The sequence below is a fragment of the Panthera onca genome, chromosome F2, assembly GCF_046562875.1.
Source record: "Panthera onca isolate mPanOnc1 chromosome F2, mPanOnc1 haplotype 2, whole genome shotgun sequence".
Lineage (NCBI taxonomy): Eukaryota > Metazoa > Chordata > Mammalia > Carnivora > Felidae > Panthera > Panthera onca.
In genome coordinates, this window is record NC_138356.1 from 63,080,843 (window position 1) to 63,104,588 (window position 23,746).

The 23,746-nt window shown below is 39.9% G+C and overlaps 2 long non-coding RNA genes and 1 other non-coding gene across 4 annotated transcripts; 2 read left to right on the top strand and 1 right to left on the bottom strand.

Moving 5' to 3' along the window:
* The first annotated feature begins 1,905 nt into the window (after positions 1–1,905).
* Positions 1,906–2,012, top strand: LOC132664906 (U6 spliceosomal RNA). Its single transcript, XR_009603898.2, has one exon. It is a non-coding gene; the product is annotated as a U6 spliceosomal RNA (small nuclear RNA).
* A 175-nt stretch (positions 2,013–2,187) lies between these two features.
* Positions 2,188–20,274, bottom strand: LOC132664829 (uncharacterized). 2 transcript variants are annotated; one of them, XR_009603866.3, is made up of 4 exons: positions 20,147–20,274; positions 7,705–8,095; positions 2,506–2,619; positions 2,188–2,325 (listed from the first exon to the last, which is right to left on the bottom strand). It is a non-coding gene; the product is annotated as an uncharacterized LOC132664829 (long non-coding RNA). The 2 variants fall into 2 exon arrangements; XR_009603867.3 differs by lacking the exon at positions 7,705–8,095.
* A 131-nt stretch (positions 20,275–20,405) lies between these two features.
* Positions 20,406–23,341, top strand: LOC132664830 (uncharacterized). Its single transcript, XR_009603868.2, has 3 exons — positions 20,406–20,818; positions 20,888–21,001; positions 23,112–23,341. It is a non-coding gene; the product is annotated as an uncharacterized LOC132664830 (long non-coding RNA).
* Positions 23,342–23,746: the final 405 nt, after the last annotated feature.

Genomic DNA, 23,746 nt, shown 5'->3' on the forward strand with positions numbered 1-23,746 from the left:
CTTGGCTCAAAAACTTGCTCAAGCCCTTACAACAAATGATTGGAAGGACTGGGGTTAAGATATAGCTGCCACAAAGGTACTACATACCATGTAAATACAAGGTTGGTTCCTAATTCATGTATCAATTCTCTACGACTACCTGCTCCTTTGATATCCCACTATCTCTCTATCTCATTCCCATCTAATTCACTCATCGCTTCAGGGAACTCTCTCGACACACCATGCCTGCTTTTAATTTTCACTGTCACATTTGCCTTCATATAATATATAATATACTATATTCATCATTTCTAAGATTCCCCTTTATTCGTGTTTTTGTATCTTTAAAGTTATTCATTGAAACGTCAATAGCATGGCAAAGTTTGTAATGTCTTTTCCTTTGTTTAGACATAAAAATGACAGTGCATCAAGTTGATGTCATATGCAGTATTGTGCTTGTGTTATATTGCTTATTTTCTATCTTCCTCCAGCAGAATATAAGCTCTAAGAGGGCAGGACTTTTGTCTGCCTTGTTCATCTTTGTACTCCCATCTCATGGAATGTTGTTGAATAAATTAATGACCAATTAGATAGCGAGTGTCTTTATGTATCAGTAGCCGTGTGAGGCACTGAATATACAGTGGGGAATAAAGTAGACATGGCCTTTACCCTTCTGGAGGAGATTCAAGTGAAAGAAACAAACAAAGACATAAATAAATGGGAAGTGGGGAGTTGAGAGAAGTGAAAATGTTAAAGGTGCTTGGAGAGAAAATATGGGGTGCTTTCCAAATTTAGACTGGGAAGCCAGAGAGGCCCTCTCCGAGCTGATGTCAGAAGAGTGAAGGCAATAAATTCAAGAATCCAGACTACTGTGCTACCTGACATATATAATAGCCAATCTTGACCATCAGAGTCCAAAATATTTTTTCCCCTCTTGAAACAATGGATGGCACTTACTGTCTCTGTACGCACTTGTAGTTACATTTTCGCAGGTATCCTTTCTGTTCATTTAGATTACAAATGTATCCAGCTTCTGGTAGAATAGAAAGAGTGCTGGATTAAGAGACTGTAGGCCTAGGTGGTAGTTCTGGCTTTGCTCTTACTTTACATACTGGAGAAGTTGTGTAAACTCTCCAGATCTCAGTACCTGTAAAATTAAGAGTTTACATTAGAGGATATCTAAAGTGTTACTGAGCTTTAATATTTAAGTTCTTTAATTATTGGTCCGTTTTAACAGAGTTATTGAGGAGCTATTGTGCTAGGCTCCTAACCTATCTGCAGGGCACTGGAGGAATTGAGATGAAAGAAAGAAAAAAGGCACAATACATTCATTTAAGATATTTAGGACCTTGAGGAAGAGACTGGGACACTGATGACTTAAATATAATGCAGCATAGAATTTCCTCTGTTTCTGAACTTTAAACTACTATTATTGCCCCTCCAGGTGTGAGCAAAGTCCCCCTCTTAGTAAAGGAACTTAACTCGCCTGCCACCCACAGTTGGGGCAAGTGGTCATATCAACTAGACACTATTGCATTGGATTTGAGGGCTATTAGATGAGAGGTGGCTTTGAGAACCTAAGTTGTTTGTAGGAAAATAAGTGTCTGTATGCCAGGGTAACGGGAATCGAAGCTAAAATTTGCTTTGTTCCACTTGGAAGAGGATGGGGGGGGAGTGCCGGGGGGGGGGGCGGTTGTCAAAGATGCTTTTGAGGGAAGTTTTGGAGGGCATTAATGTCTCAGTTGAGTTTTGAAGGAAGAATAATAAGGAGGTCTATTAGTTGGCTAATTACCTTACATATTAGCCTTCAGTTGCAAAATAGACTACCCAATTAAAGATGGATTTGATAAGAAGTACAATAGTTGTTCCACATAATATAAAATACAGAGGCAAGGGTTTAGTTCAATGGCTTAAAATGTCATTGAAGTGCTTGCTTCAGCAGCACAGATATCAAAATTGGAATGATACAGAGAAGATTAGCATGGCCCCTGTACAAGGATGACACACAAATTCATGAAGCCTTCCATATTTAAAAAAAAAAAATCATTGAAGTCTCAAGATCTTCTACCGTCTGTTCCATCTTCTTCAGAATATTGGGTTTTGTTCTTAAGCTTTTTGCCCTCGTGATTGCAAGATGGCAGCCAAGTCATTTGGCATAGTATTTTAAGCAATTGTACATAAAAAGGCTGAAAGGGACAACTGTTCTCCAAATCCTTTTTATTAAAGAGAAGAACTATGCTCTTCTTGCCTTGCTTCCTCCATTTCTCACCCCTGTCTCAGTAGAGTTCCCTTTGGATCCCAGTGGTCATGGCAGGCTGCATGTTCGTGCTCCAAATGCAAGGAAAGCTGGGGGTAAAAAAAAAAAATATCTATATCTATATCTATATCTATATCTATATCTATATCTATATCTATCTGTATATAAATATAAGTATATATTTGTATAATTTAAATATATTACATATATTATATATACATACATATATAATATATATATATATACATATATATATATAATATATATACCTGTCATTTGCAGTCTCCATATGACATGGCAGATTCTGTCCGCTAGGAGGAGGTGTATGTGTGAAGCAGGGAGGTGATAAAGGGTGTGGTTGCTGGGTCAGCCTTCAACATCATCTTCAAAACAGGAAAAGAAGGTGTGGGGAGTTATTAATGGATCTCATAGTCAGGCTCTGGCACAATCCTTTGCTTTCTGCATTATAGGCATTCAACTGATATTTGTTGATTGTAGGATCATTGTCATGGGAATGGAAAATCAATGTCAGGTCAGGCAAGTGAATAGTAAAATAGGTTATTCTTTCCAGTCCAAGACTGGATGAAAAAATTTTTAATTTTGTCACTCAAATGGGTAACTGTTGATATTTCTCCTGGGTGGGTAAACTAAAATATTAATTCAACATCAGGAGAGGTGGTGATGGTTTTACAAAACCATGTCTTATTTGGCAACAGTTATATAATCTAAAAGCAAATCAGGGACAAACCTGAGTTAAATGGAAAAAGACCAGATCCTAGGAAGTAAGAGTTTATGGAAAACACCATGTGTGAAGTTCTAATGAAAAAAACAGAGTGTAAGATGGCCCCAGGGCTATGGAAAAAATTCGGTACATCCTAATAAAGTACTTAGTGTCTGTTGATTACACATGGAAACTCACAACAAGGAAGAGGGCATGAAATTAGTCTATTTGAAAAAATTGACTATGTAAACAAGCAGCCATTAACATGTTTGAAAAACTTCCTTTGCCTTTCTCACAAGTACAAACAAAGCAGAAAGCCAAAAAGTTGTCTTCTGACTATAGCAACAACAAAAAAGAATACCACATAGAGACTGACAGAGACATGAGTCATCGTGTTAAAGGGGGGTGGATTATTTTAAATAATTCATATGAAGTAATGCAGAGAGACTTCAAAATTAGTATGAGCACGTTGTAGCACACTGATCCTTTGAAATGACTCCTCGCATTTCTTTTTAAGTCCGTTAAACCCTTCTGCAGAAGAGCGAGAGCTTGCCTGGAGACTGCAAAGCATTAGAAATGAATAAAAGGTATGGAGTTATTTCCCACTGCTCTTTCTTGGAGGAGATGGCTCCATTTTTAAATGACTGAGGCTATTTGACTCTAACCACAATATACTTTCAGTGTTTTTTTCATCTGGAGTTTTATTATTTTGCTCCACTCCACCCTATCCTCTCATGAATACAAAGGCATGCCCTAACACGGGAAAAGGGGCCACACAGGACCATTGGCAGTTGCCTCCTCTATAAACGCTTCTAATTTCATAGCGGTATGCTGTATACCATAGTGTGCTGTACCACATTTCTGCTGTAAAGTTTTCTTCCCACCTAGACTGGATTCACAATCGTTTTGGAATTGTGGTATGCTTTTTGTTAGTCAACTTTTTTTTTAAGTTTATTTATTTACTTTGAGAGAGAGAGAGAGAGAGAAAGAGAGAGAGAGAGGAGGGGCAGAGAGAGAGGGAGAGAGAGAATCCCAACAGCACCGAGGGGCTCGATCACAGGAACCATGAGATCATGCTGAGCCGAAATCAAGAGACACTTAACCGACTAAGCCACCCAGGTGCCCCTGTTTATCAACTTTCTAACATCACTTAGATTTCCTAGATTCCTCCAGGTCGTTGGAGGTAACGATGTCATTTCTGCACTTCTTTGGGCATCTAACGAACCCTGGTGCAGCGGCTGTTCCTCAGGAGTCTGTGTCGAGTTACATAAGCAGCTTTCACGTACACACAGGTGTCTACTTGCCCTGGCACAGCAAATCAGAATCTCTAGGGCTAGACTTGGCGAACATACCTGGAAATGCTTCTTTGAATTATTCTGATGTACAGGTCTGGTTTGAATTATTAGTCTCTTCAAATCGAATTTATCCTCAAAGAAAAAAAAAAGGCAAAAGAAACCAAAAGAAAAAAAAAAACGAAAAGAAATAGGAAAGCGAAACTTGCATAGCCACTTTCTTGCATCTGACTCCCATGACACCTAACCGGAGTGGCAGTCCTGGGAATTGGCATGGGATAAGGGCTAAGAGATCAACTCCCTGGATTCAAATTTCTGCTCTGCTGTGTGACCTGCATCAAATTAAGTAGCCACTCTATGCCTTAGTTGACTCATTTTACAATGGATATAACAATAATACTTGCAGTCATTTGGGGGTTAAATCATATATTACATATAAGACTAAAACTGATAAAGTATTTGCTGATAGACTAGCATAAAGTATTTGTTCAAACAGTGCCAGCTATTATTTCAGGCTGCTCAGAGGCTCAGACTTGAAGTTAAATAGTATGTCTGATTTTAAAAAATGAAAAAACATGAATGATTGTAAGTAAAGGTGTTTTGTTTGATAGACAGAACATTAAGAACCTGAGATACAAAGCGGGATTTTGTTTGGGAACCATGGTATTACAAATGTTGGGGCCATATTTTAATTAAGTAATTATCTTAGCATTGAGAATGCCAGAGTCCCTTTTAATGGCACTAATAAAACCCTAAGCTACCATAAAATGACATCTAGAAATTACTGGGTTGGATAATTAAGGATGGTGTTATTTCTTGCAGGCCCAGAGAACTTGGTCATTCATTTATTCACTCACTCAACAACAATTTATTGAGCTGCTAACATCTGCCAGACACTGTTAACAGTAAGCATATAACCCGTGCTATGCCTTTCTGAAGCTTTCTTTGGGACCCTGGGAATCAGAATGTGCAGGACAGAGACTACCCTTCAGGAGAAGGATGTTTGAACTGATGAACTCTTTTTTTTTTTTAATTTTTAAGTTTGTTTATTTATTTTGAGAGGGACAGAGACAGTGCAAGTGGGGTAGGAGCAGAGAGAGAGGGAGAGAGAGAGAATCCTAAGTAGGCTCCGCACTGCCAGCCCAGAGCCCAATGTGGGGCTCGAACCCACGAACCATGAGTTCAGGCCGAAACCAAGAGTCAGACCCTTAACCAACTGAGCCACCCAGGCACCCCTGAACTGATGAATTCTGATGGTGGTTCACCTGATCCCCAGAGCTGTGCTGTTTCCATTCCTTCCAGAGGTATGGTAATTTGCTTTTCTTTTGATTTTTTGAGCCACTCAGGTCCTTATGATAAATTCCTTTATTTACACAAGCTGGCAAGAGTGTTTTTATGGCCATTATGCCCACTCTGGTAAATTACCTAAAGAGTCACTTGATAGTGTCCTCTGATCATGTCCAAGTTTTGTGATGGTGCTTTAGACCAATGATTTATTTTTAGTGAGCTCATTTTATTTCACAGAAACTGTCTGTAGGTCACTAGCCAACTGACGTTTTATCCTCAACAAGCTAAGTCCACATCCTAATCTCAGCATTTGGGAAATATTTTTCTTTGTCTATGTGGAAAGAAAAATGTGAGCCACAGATTGAATTTGCAATCTTCTGATGTCTGAGCTACTAGAATTTGTTATGGAAATAATAGTTTTGTTGTAAATATGAATTTCATAATAATTTCCATGAGTATTATCTACCATCGGCAAATAAGGAAACTTGCTGTTGTTCGTTAGCTTTTAAAAATAGCCATGGACGAGATGATGGCCGGCATGTGACGCCTTAAATAAGCAGCTATCACCCTGCTCAAGGAATAGTAAGTTCTTCCAGTAAAGAGAGAGGATAAATCAGAGAGCAGAGGCACCGCCTGCATGGGCACAGATCTATGAGGCTTGCATAGTGATTTCAAGCACAGACTCTGTCCTAGACTCACACCCTTGTGACTTCACTGTCATTCCATATAGAACTTGCCAGATAATAGTAACATTCAACAGGTTGGTTAAATGATTGAAGTTGAGTTCAGGCTCCACTGTCTGATTTCCTCGATCAGCTCAGTTGATCATGCTAAGCCTCAAGATCCTCAGTGGGATCCTTAGAGTGGGACAAAAATAGTGTCTGCATTCTGGCTGAAAAGGTTTAAGTGAACTAACACTCAGATGACAGTCATAGAGACATTATAAATATTGTCATTCTCTTCTCCTTGTAGGTAAGACTGAACTTTCTCATCTCTTTTAGAGTGCAAGTGACTGACTTTAGCCAATGAAATATGAGCATAACTGGCATTTGTTGCTTCTGGGAGAAGTCTTTAAGAGCCGTTGTTGGGGCACCTGGGTGGCTCAGTCAGTTAAGCGTCCGACTTCGGCTCAGGTCATGATCTCGTGGCTGGTGAGTTCAAGCCCTGCATTGGGCTCTGGGCTGACAGCTCAGAACCTGGAGCCTGCTTCAGATTCTGTCTCTCTCTTTCTCTCTCTCTGCCCCTCCCCTGCTCATGCTCTGTCTCTGTCTCTCAAAAATAAGTAAACATTAAAAAAATAAAAATCTATTAAAAAAAGAGCCATTGCGAGTCTCATTGTCTCCTTCCAAGTAACATCAGCATTCCAGATGGTAGCCTCCCCATTCACTGGGGTCCTTAAGTGAGGGTAGTATGGTGCTGAGCCCCCAGCTCATCTGAAATAAGCCTTTGTTGTTTTAAATCATTGATATGTTTGGGGACTATTTATATCTACCACACAAGCTAGTCTGGAACCAAATGTAAAGCCCTTAGTAACCTGTCAGTTTGGATGAGAAGCGAGGTCACAGGGGTGATTAGCTAACTCATTTAACAAAAGTTTACTGATTATATCCTTTATGCCACACGTGATGAATTCCATGGTGAGGGCCAGATAGAGTCCTTATATCCATGAGCTTCTCGATTTTGCTGAGCCCACTCACTACCATTCGAAAACTGAGGAAAGCAATCAGAAAATTTCACATCCCTGTGGGAGAGGAAAAGCTATGAAAACGGGCTGGCCAAAACTCTTCATACATGGACGTAAGGGCAAATAATAGTTATGCCTGACTAAGATCTGACGCGTATAAGGATGTAACCTGGTCGATATTGGTTCTGGGCATGCCTAAAGGTGCCATCCTGCCTAGCCAATAGCACCATTATTGACTGATGCTTCTGCTCTGAGTTCCCTAACACAACATGTCACTATTGCACTTAGCAAAATGGCCCTCCTTTATAGAACTCATGCCTCATTCATCTGGAGGAACTCACATTCACCAAACCAAAATAAAACCAAATGTTTACCCACCTGATCTACCACCCATCCACTCTGGGTGTGTTAGACCCAGCTGAACTAGATTCTCAGGCTAGATTTCTTTAGAAGTTGAGAAGCAACAAATCAAAGGGCTGTTTACTTCGTTTCCTTTCTGGAAACAAATGGCATTTGGTGAAGCATGGTGATGATGGGTTTCCCATGGGTTCCTAAGCTTTGCGGTGTGGGGCTTCATTGCACTGAGGTGGGAAGGCAGAGATCCCTGTTGTACTTTTGCTGCCACATGAGAAGGAGTATTGGTGGTGTTGGACTTTGAAACTCGAGACAGAACACCCTTTCATATTGAATCCAGCAGGGAGAAGCTTGGGCAGAGATGCCACAGCCCTGGCTGCTACCTAGCAGAGGGCTCTGGGGCTTCCAGGGTTTTTTCTTGGTACCACACAGAGACACAGAGGCAGGTGGTGGCCGTCTTCTTCATGCCCAGGAGAACTCTGAAATGAGAGACGCGATTTTTCTGTACTCCTGATGCAGCACTAGGCAGGATTGGTGATGTGGTGGGGGTGGGGGGAGACAAACAAAATACATTGGATTGAGATTCTTTAGTATATTATTTAGTATAAATCCTGACCTTCCTACTTATATGATGTGTGATCTAGAGCAAATTGTTTGATGTCTCTGAGCCTCAGTTTTCTTACTGTAAAATAGTAATATCAACACCTATTTGATAGCTGGTGTTCAAAGAATTGAGTGAGATAGTATATGTTAAACATTTAGTAATGTTTGAAGCATAGCGGACTCTCAATATATGTTTGTGCCTTTTTCTCTTTCCTTCTTTCTTTTAAATTTATTTATTTATTTTGGGACAGAAAAAGACATTACTTCTTGGCCTTTTGGCTAAGATCAAGTGAGAGAGACAAAGACAAAATGAGCAAAGGAGGGCAGAGAGAAAGGGAAAGGGGGGGGGGGAGAGAATCCCAAGCAGACACTGCACTGTTAGCACAGAGCTCAATGCAGAGCTCGAACTCACAAAACTGCGAGATCATCTCTAAACCATGAGATCATGACCTGAGCTGAAACTGAGAGCCAGGTGCTTAACCCATTGGGCCACGCAGGTGCCCCTCCTTTTTCTGGAATTCTAATTCAGGTTTAACTAAGTGCTTTTGTTCTTATGTCTCTGGGAGCTTATCAGAAAGCACTGTGGCTCTCTGCATATGTTGTTTCACATACATATTTTTTCATTCTCCCAATAATTTTATAAGTAAGTACTAAAATTATGCTCATTTTATAGGTAAAGAAACTGACAAAGAGATTAAGCAACTTGACCAGTGATCACAAAGATAATACTTGTCACAGGGATGGCTTGCACTCAAGTCATTGGACCTAGAACCCCCTCTCTTCATAGTCCTTACTACTTCTTTGACATTTGCATGGTTTGCATGGAGCCTGAAATCTGTAGTGGCCAAAGATCAAGCCAGGTTAGCACTGTCTCTGCCTGCTACTTTTCCTACTTCCACTGCCATTAGAAATATCTTGACCTAAAGTCAACTCTAGACATGTTGAACCTTCACTGGGAAAGGGGGAGTTGTGTACGTATTAGGTTGAGTGTAGCCCCTTTATTCTGTAGGACTGGGACACACATTTTAAACTTGGTAGGGCCTCTGACAGGCAAACTAAAGGGGAAAAAAAGATGTGTCTGCTATCTACCCATCCCTCACCTGCAAACCCCAACCCCATCCTGGGGATGCTGATCGGCATGGAGTACACCCCTCCTTGCAGGTTCCCCTCCGGATGGTTGGGTTTCTCAACTGAAAGTCACAGCTTCTCACAAGGTCTAACTCTCTTCTGAGTTCCATTAGTCATGCCATCTCCTCATTTTAGGAGGCCTAGGACTGGTAAAAATATCAGGGTGCTGCACATTAGGGTAAATGATGCTTTACTATACCTCCCTCAATTTAGCCTAATTTCTTGATAGGACCTTGAGTGACACAATAGATAGTTCCAAATAGTATAAGAAAAATATACCTTCTGTAGATAAGGACCGTCAATATCAGTTTCTTTGCCCATTACCAAACCAAAGTCCTCAATTGCACTGTATCCATTTAGGATGGTTTTTCTCTTTTAAGACTATCCTAAGTAGTAATTTTCATTTGGCTTTTCCTATATACAAAAAAGTGTTGGGAGCTGGTGCTGTGGACACAATAATTTTTGATAGAACTTAATTTCAAACAACTGCCCAGCTGACCTTCAGAAGTAGTAGAATATAATTGGTTTCATCTGCTTGGGTGCTGTAACAAAATGCCATAGACTGGGTGGCTTAACAAGAATTTATTTCTCCCAGTTCTGGAAACTGGGAGTCCAAGCTGGTGCCATCAGGGTTGAGTTCTGCTAAGGGCTCCCTTCCTGGCTTGCAGATGTCACTTTCTTGCTGTGTCCTCTCATGGCAGAGACAGCAAGCTCTGGGGTCTCTTCCCCTTCTTATAAGGGACACTAATCGTATAAGCTCCACCTCCATGATCTCATCAAAGACCAGTTAGCTCCCAAAGGCTTTATCTCCTAATACCGTGACATTTGGGGTGAAGGCTTCAACGTGGGGATTTGGGAGGACCCAAACATTCAGTCCATTGCAATATTGTAGTGAGAACAATGGAGTCAGATCTCCTCGGTTGAACGTTTCAGTAGTAGCACTTGCTAATTGTTTAATCCCAGTTTACTTAACCTCTTTGTACCTCAATTTCATCTATTAAAAAATAGATCTTGCTTAGTGGAGTTATTATAAGAATTAAATGAACTAATATATGCCCATTAGATATTCCTGAAGTTGTTTGTATGTGAGGTGCCTCAGGAATACGGGTGAAAGTAAACAAAAACATTGAAATGCTCTGAGTGATAGAGGACCAGGCAGCATTCCTTTAAAGTGACATGGAAACTGTAGACACCTTGTTAATATGCTAATTATTGTGCAATATTGCTTCGCAAAACAGAAAGCACATTTCACAAATTGTCCTGGAATGATTTCATATGTATGTGTCCTTGCCTCACCTCTTAGTGACTTCTTTCTTTTTTTTTTTAATGTTTACTCATTTTTTGAGAGACAGAAAGAGAGCGTGAGCAGGGGAGGGGCAGAGAGGGAGGGAGACACGGAATCCGAAGCAGGCCCCAGGCTCCGAGCTGTCAGCACAGAGCCCAATGCGGGGCTCGAACCCACGAACCATGAGATCGTGACCTGAGCTGAAGTCAGATGCTTAACTGACTGAGCCACCCAGGTGCCCCACCTCCTAGTGACTTCTGCCAGAGAAATATAACACGTTCCAGGGTGGCTGTTGGTGCCTTATTCAGTAATGTCAGAGTATCACCCACATGTTAGGATAAAAACTCCTAGAGGGGACGGTCACCAGCTTTCAGATACTTCTGTCTCACACTGCCGTCTGAAACCAGACTTCCAGCCTCTCTTATCTTAGGATGAGTTCCTACTTTACTGCCTCCCACCCCCACTCCCAGCTCATCCCCTTATTAGCTCAAGAACTGGTCAAATTAAATGAATGAATCTTCCTTGACTTATGATGGGGTTACATCCCCAAAAGGCCATAGTAAGTTGAAAATACTGTTAAGTCGAAAATGCTTTTTCTTTCTTTTTATTTTTTAAAGTAAGCTCTGTGCGCAACATGGGGCTTGAACTCACAAGCCTGAAATCAAGAGGCACATGCCCTAATGACTCAGCCGGTCAGGCACCCCTTGAAAATGCGCTTGATACACCTAACCTGCTGAACACCATAGCTTGCTTAGCCTAGCCAACCTTAAATGTGCTCCTACTACTTAAGTACATTACATTACAATGCTTACAGTTGGGCAAAATCATCTAACACAAAGCCTATTTTATAATACAGTGTCGAATATCTTATGTCATTGATTAAATACTGTACTGAAGGTGAAAAGCAGAATGGTCGTATGCGTACAGATAGGTTGTCAGTGGAGGGGTTATTTACCCTCATGATGAGGTGGCTGACTGGGGGCTGCACCCTGCTGTCCCTGCCCAGTATCACAAGAGAGGCTCGTACCCTCCGGGGAATGGGCAATGATCCCAATTCAAAATTTAAAGTACAGTTTCTACTGAAACTTAGCAACTCAGACACCACCTGTTTTTGTTCTGTTTTGTTTTTTTAAGTTCATTTATTTGTTTTGAGATAGAGATAGAGAGATGGGGATAGGGGGCAGAAAGAAAATCCCGAGCAGGCTACATGCTGTCAGTGCAGAACCCCACACAAGGCTCACACTCCAACTGTGAAATCATCACGTGGGACGAAACCAAGAGTTGGAGGCTTAACTGACAGAGCCACCCAGGCACCCCACACTTCTTTTGTTAATACTATTTGTGTGTCTGTTTCCTAACCCCTCCTCACAAAATGGCACCTGATTGGAGACTTGAAACTTTTAATTTATTACTTTGTGGCCATATTTTCTTGAATGGAAAGAATTATGTTGGGCTTATAACTAAATTTTTGACTTTACCTTTCATTTATTTGTTTATCTTCATTTCCCACCCAGCCCACTCATGAACTGGAAGAAACCAGAGACTCTCAGTAATGGATTCTGAGCCCTTCTCTGTAGCTTCTCCTGGTTTTACTCGATCCATGACCCTCAGGGAATTAAGTAAAAAGCTATTTTCATGCTTTACTTTCTTCTTTACTTTCCAGGGTTTTCCTTCTTTACTATTTCCCAAGGAGAATGTGAGAATGAGTTGCATAACTTCTGAATTTGTGTACCCAACCTGGGCCTTCCCTTTTTTTTTTAAAACAATTTTTTTTTTTAATTTATTTTTGGGACAGAGAGAGACAGAGCATGAACGGGGGAGGGGCAGAGAGAGACGGAGACACAGAATCGGAAACAGGCTCCAGGCTCCGAGCCATCAGCGCAGAGCCCGACGCGGGGCTCGAACCCACGGACCGCGAGATCGTGACCTGGCTGAAGTCGGACGCTTAACCGACTGCGCCACCCAGGCGCCCCCGGGCCTTCCCTTTGACTCTAGATTTAACATCTACTTGGAAATGTCTAACAAACATCTCAAACTTGGCACATTTAAGCTAAAACTTTTATTTCCAACATGTACCCTCTTCACCGCCCCCCCCCCCAAAGGTCAAATATAAGATAAACTTAACAAAAACGAAACAAAACAAAACAAAAACAAAAAACTTTTCTTCTAGTTTTCCTTAGGTCAGTGAACAGGAACTTGAATTGCTCTGGCTAAAAAGCTTGGCATTAGCCTGGACTCCTCTTTTTCTCTTATAGTTCACGTTTGAAACATCAGCAAAACTATGAGCTCTGCATTCTGAATCGATCTTCTTCCCTACTACACTAGCCCTATTCCAGGTTACTGGTGCCTCTCACCTAAATGTTCTCCCAGCTTTTATCTTTATCTCCTTTATTAGTTATCTGTTGATGGATAACAAATCACCACAGTTTGTACTGACTTAAAACAACCTACATTTGTTATTTAATAGTTTCCGTGGGTCAGGAGTCTGGACAGAGCTCATCAGGTCCTCTGCTTCAGGGAATCCAATAAAACTGCAGTCAAGGTGATCCGGGGCAAAGGTCTCATCTGAAGATACGACTGGGAAAAGATTCACTTTCAAGCTCACGTGACTATAGACAAGGTTCAGTTCCTCAGGGGATGTTGGACAGAGGGCCTCAATTCTTATGTGGTTCCTAGTCAGAGGCCACCCTCATCCACCCTCCTTTGCCACATGGACTTCTCCAACATGGTTTCTTTCTTCATCAAAGTGTGTAAGTCAAGAAGCCACTAGATAGTCTGCTAGCCAGATGGAAGTTCCAATTTCATATAATCTAATCATGGAAGCAATTTTCCCATCATATTTATCATATTCTGTTGGTTAATTCAAGTCACAGATCCTGCCCACACTCAAGGGGAAGAGATTATATAAGAGCATGAAGGAGGCAAGAATCATTGGGTGCATCTGAGAAATTGCCTACCACATATTTTTAGTTTATTTTTCATGCAATGGTCAGAGAGACCCTTTAAAGCACAAATCAGGTTGTGTCATCTCTCTCTTCCGAACCTTCCAGGTATTTCCTATTTAACTCATAATACACTCCAAATTCTTCATCATGACCTTGTTCCATCCATATCTCATCTTAAACCACTCCCCCTGTATTCTCTTGTCCAGATGTACTGACTTCCTTCCGGTTTCTCAAATCCACACAACACTGTCCCATTTGGGGGGACTTTGCACTGTAAATTATTCTGCCTGGAGCCCTCCTGCCCACATACACATATGGCCTGCCCTTCACTTAAATCAGTCTTTTCCTTCAATGTCATGTTTTTAGAGAGGCCTTTCTAGACCATGCTATTTAAAACAATAATTCCTGGGGAGCCTGGGTGGCTCAGTCAGTTGAGCGGCCGACTTCGGCTCAGGTCACTATCTCGCAGTCCGTGAGTTCGAGCCCCGCGTCGGGCTCTGTGCTGACAGCTCAGAGCCTGGAGCCTGTTTCGGATTCTGTGTCTCCCTCTCTCTGACCCTCCGCCGTTCATGCTCTGTATCTCTCTGTCTCAAAAATAAATAAACGTTAAAAAAAATTAAAAAAAATAAAATAAATAAAAAAAATAAAATAAAATAAAATAAAACAATAATTCCTTCATTGCTGTCTCCCTCCTTACCCTTCTTTATTTTTATTCCCAATGTTGTTTTTTAACCACATAAAATATTACGTACCACATTTAATTGTCTGTTTTCATCATTTAAATTAAAGCTCCATGGAGCAAAGATTGTCTATTTTGTCCATGCAATATACATAAAATGACCTATTTGGTGAAATAAAGGGGATGTTAGTTAGAACAAATGCAAGCACTACAGAAGGAGAAAAAAGAAAGCACAAATTTCTTCTAATAATTATCCTGTAATCATCCAAAAGAGGAGACCGACATACTATGTTCCAATCACTAGAGAGAGGTGTATCTTCCTTTAATTAAGATGCGAATTCCTTCAAGGGCATTCAGTTCCCTTTACTGCTATCTCATCAAACAGCTTTCTATCACTAATTCAGTTTTGTAATTGCCTTGTTCTGAGGAAAGACTGTGAATAGAGAGCTAGTTGTTCATTCTTACTGTTCTCAGTATCTCCCTTAGTAATTAGTAAAGCGACATTCCTGTTTATGAGGTAGTATCAGAGCTAAAATTTAAGTAAACTCACAGAATCGAGTTTATGAACTCAAAAGCCAAGGACTCAACTCTTCACTGTAATCTTCCTCCAGTGGGAGGCAGACATGATCAAACACATCCGGAAAAGTCATCCAATTTTAACTACTGCTATCATCCAGTATTCCAGAGAGACATGTACATTTTGGGAACGGTTAGATTTAAGTTCATATTTGTTTAGAAGCAGCAATTGCAGATCTTCAGAATTAACCTAAATGAGCTGAAGGTTTATGGTTTGTTACTGGGAGAAAAGGGAGACATTTCTGAGGCACTGACCACAAAGTTTACTTTTAATGGGCAGATTTTCATTTAGTGAACTGCAGCAAAACAGAACAAAAGTGCTGCAGACATTTTTCTCTCAGTAGCTACCTAATAAAGCCTAAACTGGCCAACTTCCATGCCCTTCAGGGTTCCAGAAATACAAACAGGAAGTTAACATTTCCATAGCAATAACAATTCTGTAATAAAAGCTGAGGAGAAACAATAAAACAGAAGGTCAGGATAAAAGCAATTTACATTTATTAACATCCTAACACTACATCAAAATAGATTTTACATATTAAAATGGAGTCAGAGTATAATTAGAAAAGCATTTGTGATCAAATGACATTTTTTTCATTTGTAGGCATGACTGCTCTGGTCCTGTAGCAAGGTGCAGATTTATATAGCATTTCAAGGTGCAGATTTATATAGCATTTCTAGATTCTCCCAACTTGTAAATTCTGCTGTGTTATCTCATGGATTATTTTGCCTGACCAAGCAAGTTTCTCTATGTCAAATAAAAGCTTTATGATTCGTTGTGTTGTTTGTTTGTTTGTATTTACTCCATTACCATGAGACACTATATACTCAAATTAGTATAATGAAGGTAGTGACTTGAAGCAAATCAAATGCATTCTTTCAGATACACATGGAAGCCAACAGGATGACAGATTGTCCTTTGGGCATGGACATAGCTGGTAACTGGTAGTTTCCCCAATTTCCCAGTGCTTGGATCTTTCTTTCCCAATGATTAAACATTCTTTTCCTCTAACTATGGAAGATGGGGGCGATTTCCTAAGAGAATGAGAAGGTACTTCAACGTTGTATAGAAGGATGAACTGAATGCCAATGTGAGAGAAAAAAGGAACTTCCAATCCCCGGGTTAAGATCAGTGACCAGGAGATGATGATCCAGGACAGCACAAAGAGAAGACAGTGTTCAGTCTGTAAATCTGGAATTTATTATTGTAACCTTGAACTGAGCAAGCTTCCATGGCCTTCTGTCCTTGTCAGATGATGAACTTGTAAGGCAGATAACATAGCTAACAATTGGAGCACTGATTCAAAACATAGGAATCCCTCTCATTGTGACAGAATCTTTTTATCAGTTGTCTTTTGTTGTCAAAGTCCTGTAATTTTAGTGTACTGAGCATTTATAGAAAATTGTGTAAGAAATTGTGTAAATGGAATGCTGCCCTCTTATGGTTCCACAAATCCTTTTAGGGTCAAATATAAAATCCCAGTCTTTAATTAGGGCAATTAGTAGAGGGATTTAAGAGCTGGAGGGACCTAGAAGTTTAACATGTACTTTGATTTTACAACTTACAAAAGAAGTTGCATGAAGGCCACTCATTTCAAGTTCATATATCTAGTCCAGCACAGAGCCAAGGATGGAACATGGTCCATTATTTTCCCATTCTAATGCATATTTTAATGCAATTTTAATTTCTGGCTTCATAATTCAGGTATTTCAAGGGAAATCACAAAACATCAGTGTTATCAAAGGAAGTTGTAATGCGATTAATTATATTAAGTCAATACGATGTCAAAACTTTTCACGTTAGAGGACTTTTGCATTTTATCAACTCAGAAAATTTGAAAAGTTCTCAAATATCCAACTCAAAAGTTTCCAGTTTTCAGAATATTTTACTTATGTTCTCCTAAGACAGTTCTTCTTCTTATTTATCATCTGAGGAGCCACAGAACGAGTTGAATACTTATCCAACACATGGTAGTCAATCAAACATTACATAAAAAGGATTCTTTTGCCTGAAACCTTCTATCTCTTCCAAGATAACCATTTGCATTTTTATTTGTTCCCAGGCTATTGTTTTTATTTGAATCAGCTCTATTGAAGTATAATTTACACACAAGATGCATACTCTTTAGTGTACAGTTGAATAAATTTTGATAAATATCTGCACTTACATAATCACCATCAAGATCAAGATATAGAATAAATACATTACCCAAGGAAGTTTCCTGGTGCCTGATCTCAGTCAGTCTCTCCACCCTGGCCCAGGCAGCCATTTATCTGTTTTCTGTAACTGGGGATTCATTTTGCTTCAATATAAGAAATTACAAAGTAAGTACTCTTTCATGCCTGGCTTTTTTCATTCAGCATAATTATTTTGAGATTCATCAATGTTATTCTGTATATGTATCAGTAGCTTGCTCCTGTTTATTTCTATGTAGTATTCCATAGTATGGATGTACCACAATATTTATCTTCCCACTAGCTGTTAGACATGTGGGTTGTTTCTAGTTTTTTTATTATTATGAAAAACATTCCTGTGGAAATTTACGTAGAAGTCATTGTGTGATCATATGTTTTCAACTCTCTTTGGTAAACACCTAGAAATGCAATTGCTGAGACATATAATAAGAGTCTATTTAACTTTATAAGACACAGCTAGACTGTCTTCCAAAGCAGCTGTATGATTTTACATTTTCCCCAAAATGTAGAGAATTCTATTGCTTCAAATTCTTGGCACCACTTGGTGTCATCAGTATTTTTTATTTTAGCTATTCTAATGGTTGGTAGCGACATTTTATTTAAGCGGTGTTTTTATTTGCATTTATCTGCTGACTAATGATGTTGAGCCTCTTTCCACGAGCCTTCTAACCTTTCAAATATCTTTTTTATTTTTATGATGTATCTGCCCAAATCTTCTGCTCATTTAAAAAAATTTGGATTTGGAACTCACAATTGACTTAGAAGTGTTCTTTATGTCTTCTAGATGATAATCCTTTGTCAGCTTTTGGCTTGTCTTTTGACTTCAATGATGGTTTTGTAGAATGTTGAATGGAATCTTTATGTCTCTTCTCAAATTCATACGTTGAAATCATAATGCCCAAGAGGTTATGCGGTTGTACCTTTGGGAGTAGGTTAGTTCAAGAGAGCAGAGCTTTTTATAAGAAATTAGTCTCTTAAAAAAGAGGCCTAAGAAAGCTCTCTTCCTCCTTCCACCACGTAAAGACACAGTCAAAAGATGCCGCCTATGAGAAAGAGGGTCCCCAATTGACACCTTATCTGCCAGTGCCATCATATTGAACCTCCAACCTCCAGGACTGTGAAAAATAAATGTTTGCTGTTTATAAATCACCCAATTCGTGGTATTTCTGTTACAGTAGCCAGAATGTAGTAAGACACCATGCTATTGTTTTAAGAACTGTGCCCTCCTCTCACAGATCATTATCCTATTTAAAGATACCCTTGGTGGGGTGCCTGGGTGGTTCAGTTGGTTAAGCATCCAAATCTAAATCTCCTCTCTGGTCATGATCTCACGGTTTGTGAGATTGAGCTGCACGTTGGGCTCCGCACTGACAGCCAGCTTGGGATTCTCTTTCTCTCTCTCTGCCCTCCCCCTCTGTCTGCATCCCTCAAAATCAATAAATAAACTTAAAAAAATATATCATGTGGTTATTGAACCTTTCAAAATATGGCTCTCATAAATGACCATAATCCTAGTAGTTATTTCTTTTCTTTTTAAGTGTCATAAATATATTACTTCATTACAGAAATATGTACATAAAACTCAAGAATCGGCACTGACTGCTCAGGTCATGATCTCATAGCTCATGAGTTCGAGCCCCACGTCAGGCTGTGTGCTACTGGCTCAGAGCCTGGAGCCTGCTTCTGATTCTGTGTCTCCCTCTCTCTTTCTCTGCCCCTCCCCCACTCATGCTCTGTCTCTCTCTCTCCTTCAAAAATAAATAAACATTTCAAAAAATTAGAAAAAAAAATTAGTTGACCATAAATGCATGGATTTATTTCTGGGCTTTTGACCGTATTCCACTGATCTATGTGTCTATTTTTATGCCAGTGTGACACTGCTTTAGTTACTATAGCTTCGTGATAGAACTTGGAGTCAGAGAATGTGAGATCTCCCACTTTGTTCTTTTTAAGACTGCTTGAGATGGGTGCCTGGGTGGCTCAGTCGGTTAAATGTCAAACTTCAGCTCAGATCATGATCAGGTCATGATCTCACGGTTGGTGAGTTTGAGCCTCCTTCGAATCCTCTGTCTCCCACTCTTTCTGACCCTCCCCTGCTCATGCTCTCTCTCTCATTCTCAAAAATAAATAAATATTTAAAAAATTGTTTTAGCTATTTGGGGTCTTTTATAGCTCCATGCAAATTTTAGGACTGTTTGTTTTATTTCTGTGAAAAATGTCATTGGAATTTTAATAAGGATTGTATTGAAGAAAGGAGGATGGTCTGAATTTCTCCTTCCTCACAGTAAATTGAAGTGCAAAATTAACATTGATGAATATGTAAAAGTACAAATTATTTCTCTCCGCAAAACCTTTATTTTTAATGTTTATTTATTTTTGAGAGAGAGAGCGTGAGAAGGGGAGGGGCAGAAGGAGAGGGAGACATAAAATCCAAGGCAGGCTCCAGGCTCTGAGCTGTCAGCACAGAGCTCAACACAGGGCTCGAACTCATGAACCACAAGATCATGACCTGAGCCAAAGTCAGAGGCTTAACCAACTGAGCCACCCAGGCACCCCTCTCCACAAAACCTTTAAATGTCATGTTAGGAGATAGAGCTTCAAAGAGAAATAATTTGTGCCTGGAACGCAATTTTTCATTTAAACACAATCTTCATTTTGAAGAGACAAGTGGCTGCAATATGACCGTGCTGGCCTTATGCCCACTCATGTACCACAAATGCCACATGAAACCATGAAAGGAGCCACATCAAGGCAGATTAGACCACTGAGAACTTCAAGGAAATCATGTCAGCCACACATGATTTATCTGTGGACCTTTGTCAGAAAAAGCCAGCTGAGTGGCCCAGAGCTAATGGGAAAAGTCATCAAGTTAGAAGTCATCCTTTGAAATGACATGAGGAAGCAAAAATGTAAAGAGTCTGGAAATGTCATCAATTTCATGTACTTGGGCCTTTCTTTTAGGGAATGAAAAAAAAAGCATAATGTTGTTTAGTGTACCTTAAGGGCATTATTATTCTCTCAAATTGGACAACCTTTTATTTTCTCCTTTCAGCCCGAGGGAAAGAAAACTTTTTAATCAGTATGTTTTTGTTTTGTACACATTGATAACATAATAAATATTCCCTTTTTGGCATTTGAATATTTCCGGAACTTCACATACCTCGTTTATGATCTGTAAGTCAGTGTTGTGTGGTTTGAGGAGTGACTGGGCTGTGCAGCCACACTGCCTGGAATGGTATCCTGGCTACAACACTGAATTGGCCAGGTGCCATTTGTCACCTATTTACTCTCCCGTGCCTTGGTTACCTCAACCTGAGAATAGTTAACTAGTACACATCTCACCAAGTCATTGTGAGGACGGAATGACCTCATCAATGAGTAATCAAATTTCTCACAACCCTCCTTAGTCCAAATGAACACCAATAAGGAATAACCTTTAAAAGCCTCATGTCAACCCCATGAAGTAGATCCTCATTCTATGGATAAGGATCTTGAGAGGGAAAGTAACTGGCCCACGAGTTTACAGATGATGGATAGACAATTGTGGAGACAGGATGCCAGTCCAGCGGAGTCTGGCTACAAAATGCCCACACGAAGCACTCATTGAAATAGAGTATTTTGTAACCTGTTCCTTTCACAGTCTTTTGAATTTATATTTGGATATAAACTCTAGAAAGGCAGGAGCAACTATGCCTTCCACTTGGTACAGGTTTTTTGGTGTGACCCAGTTTAGTGTCCTGGAAATACATGGCAACAATTGCTGAAAGAGAGGAAATTGACATTTATAAAGCACTTATGAAATATCTGCCAAGAACTATGGCTGGCTACTGAGGTAAATTACATTTATACTTAATCTTTACCATACTCTCAAGGGGCAGGTGTTAATATCCCTGTTTTACAGATGTTTTACAGATGTTGCCTAGAGGATGATTTTTTTCTTTCCTCGGACTATGTTTTCTCCTTATGGAACGAACACAGTAATTGAGAGCAGGATTTTAAAGACAAATCAAACTTGGTAAGAAACTTGGATCTGCAAAGTGAGGGTTGCCAGAGTTTGGAAAGGGGAGGGGAGAGGGATGGGCAAAATGGGTGAAAGAGACTGAGAGATACAGGCTTCCAACTGTGGAATAAATAAGTCATGGGAGGGGCGCCTAGGTGGCTCAGTCCATTAGGCGTCTGATGTCGGTTCAGGTCATGATCTCACGGTTCATGAGTCTGAGCCCTGTGTTGAGCGACCGCTCAGAGGCCGGGGGCTGCTTTGGATTCTGTGTCTCCCTCTCTCTCTGCCCCTGCCCCCCTCACACTTTGTCTCTGTCTCTCTCAAAAATAAATAAACATTAAAAAAAAAGGTTGCTAATAAGTCACGGGAATAAAAGGCACAGCACAGGAAATACAGTCAATAATATGATGATAGCGTTGTATGGTGACAGGTGATAGCTACGCTTGTGGTGATCACAGCAGAGCCTATAGACTTGTGGGATCACTAAGTTGTACCCCTGAAACTAATGTAACATTGTGTGTCAGCTGGGCTCAAACTTGGTTCTGCTACTTACTGACGTGCATGATTTTGAGTCATTAAACTTCTTTGAGTTTCATCTGTAAAGTGCAAATAGTAAATACAGCCTCTGTCGGTTGACAATTATGTTAAATGAGGCAATATATTTAAAGCCTTCTACTAGAATCACAGTAAGCAGTCAGTAAATGTTAGTTATTATTATTGTTGTTACTTTATTATCACTATTAATATGAGTTTCAATACAGTCAGCGGAAGTGAAAGGACCTTTGTTAAACTTAAGCCTGTCAGGGTCTGCTTTAATGTGAGAAATATCGTCTCTAAAATGGAAAGGTTTTGGGGGGTCACTTATACAGGTAATCAGTTTCTACAACTCCATTGGATAGCACCTGTCCAAAATACTCATTATTTCAGTAAAAGAGTTGGTAGAACTGTTTTAAATAAAACAGTAAAAATATTAATTCCTAACGGGAGTGTTGCCTCTAAGTTTATCTGCATGTGATGTGCAGATAGAAATCTGTATGCAAGGAATGTTTCTTCTCAGACTAAAAGATCTGTCCTCAAAAGGGACTGGGAAGCTAAACCTATTGAGATTTTATCATCATTTGGTGATTACACTTCAGAAGTTCAAAATCCCTAGGGGAGGAAAACTTCACATATAACATTTTAATCTCATTCTGCTTTAGAAACTATGATCAACTACCTTTTATCCAGAATGATCAGTGCATTGAAAGTGCTAGTTATAACCAAATAATATTTGTCAAATGTCCTAAATTAAATTCTAGAATATACATATCAAATATTATACTGTAAAGAGAATACGTAATGTTAGGATTTCAGTGAGTAAACTGTTGTCTTTGACTGTTCTGAAACCACTTTAGATTCATCATTATGAACCTTAATTATCATGACATAAATTTCAGCATAAAGTAAAGATGACTTTTGCACAGAGAGAGTAGTTCCAGTTTGGACCGGGCCATGCTGGAACTTTATGGATTCCCTCTGCAGGGAAAAGAAAGGCTGCAGGATTGCTTGCCTGGAAGGTTGCAAAACAGATGTTAGCATAGGATGAGTTGTCCCAGAACTGATGTTTCCCCAAGTGATTATACGTGTTTCCTAGGGCTGCCATGTCATAGACCACATACTGGGTGGCTTAAGACAACAGAAATTTATTTCCTCCAGTCCCAGGTCAAGGTTAGGGTTAACTTCTCCTGACGCCCCTCATGGGCTTGTAGACGGCCATCTTCTCCCTGTGTCATCCATTACCCGGTCTTCCCTCCATGCATGTCTGTGTCCAATCTCCTCTTGTCATAAAGACACCAGTCACAAGGGACTAGGACCCACCCTAATATCTAATTTGCACCTAAAATAGCTTCTTTAAATACTCTATCTCCAAATACAGTCACCTTCTGAGGTAGTGGGGTTAGGACTTCGGCACAGGTCCTGGGGAGGATGGGGCACAATTCAGTCCATAACACCGGTTTTATAGGAGAAGCACTTGGGGTCCTGGTTAGAGATTCAGAATCCCTCAGCTCCACTACTGAAGAATGACTCATTAAGTCAAGGGAACTGCATTTTTAACAAGTGTCTGATAGGAGTTGTTCTTTTGCAGATGGCATAAGACCTATTTCAAGCTGGATCGACCAAAACGAATAACTGAGCATTTGGAGAGTAAGGTTTTAGGTTGGATCAAGAGCCTAAAGGGTACCATAACCTCATTCTATAGTGTAAATGATGCCATAATAGCCTGTCTTCTCCTTTTACATTTCTTCCATCTGCTTTCTCGATGTTGTCTCCACTTCTCAGTCCCCGTGTGGTTGGAAGATGGCTTCACCCAGGCCCTACATCTTCAGAGGTTCATATTTAGTGGGGTTAAGGGTAAATCGGATTAACTTTTTTACCTGAAAAGTGGCAAAATGAATGTCAAGTGGCAAAAACAGACCCTAAGTAGCAAAATAGAGAAGGGATAAGAATACGTGAATTTCCAGGCTTTGAAGGGTAAGTTGTCACGTGATCTAATACAAAAGATACAAAGTATACTTTGTATAATTGTAAGTCTACTTTAGCAATTGACTAATAATACTACTGTTGATTTAGTGCATATATGTGTATACGTATATGCGTATGTATATGTGTTAGCCTCTATGCTGATTGCTTCACATGTGAAATCATTTTCATTGGTTTTATTATGGAATTAGGTTTCATTGGTTTTATTATGACAGCCATGTCGAGGATGAATAGGAAGTA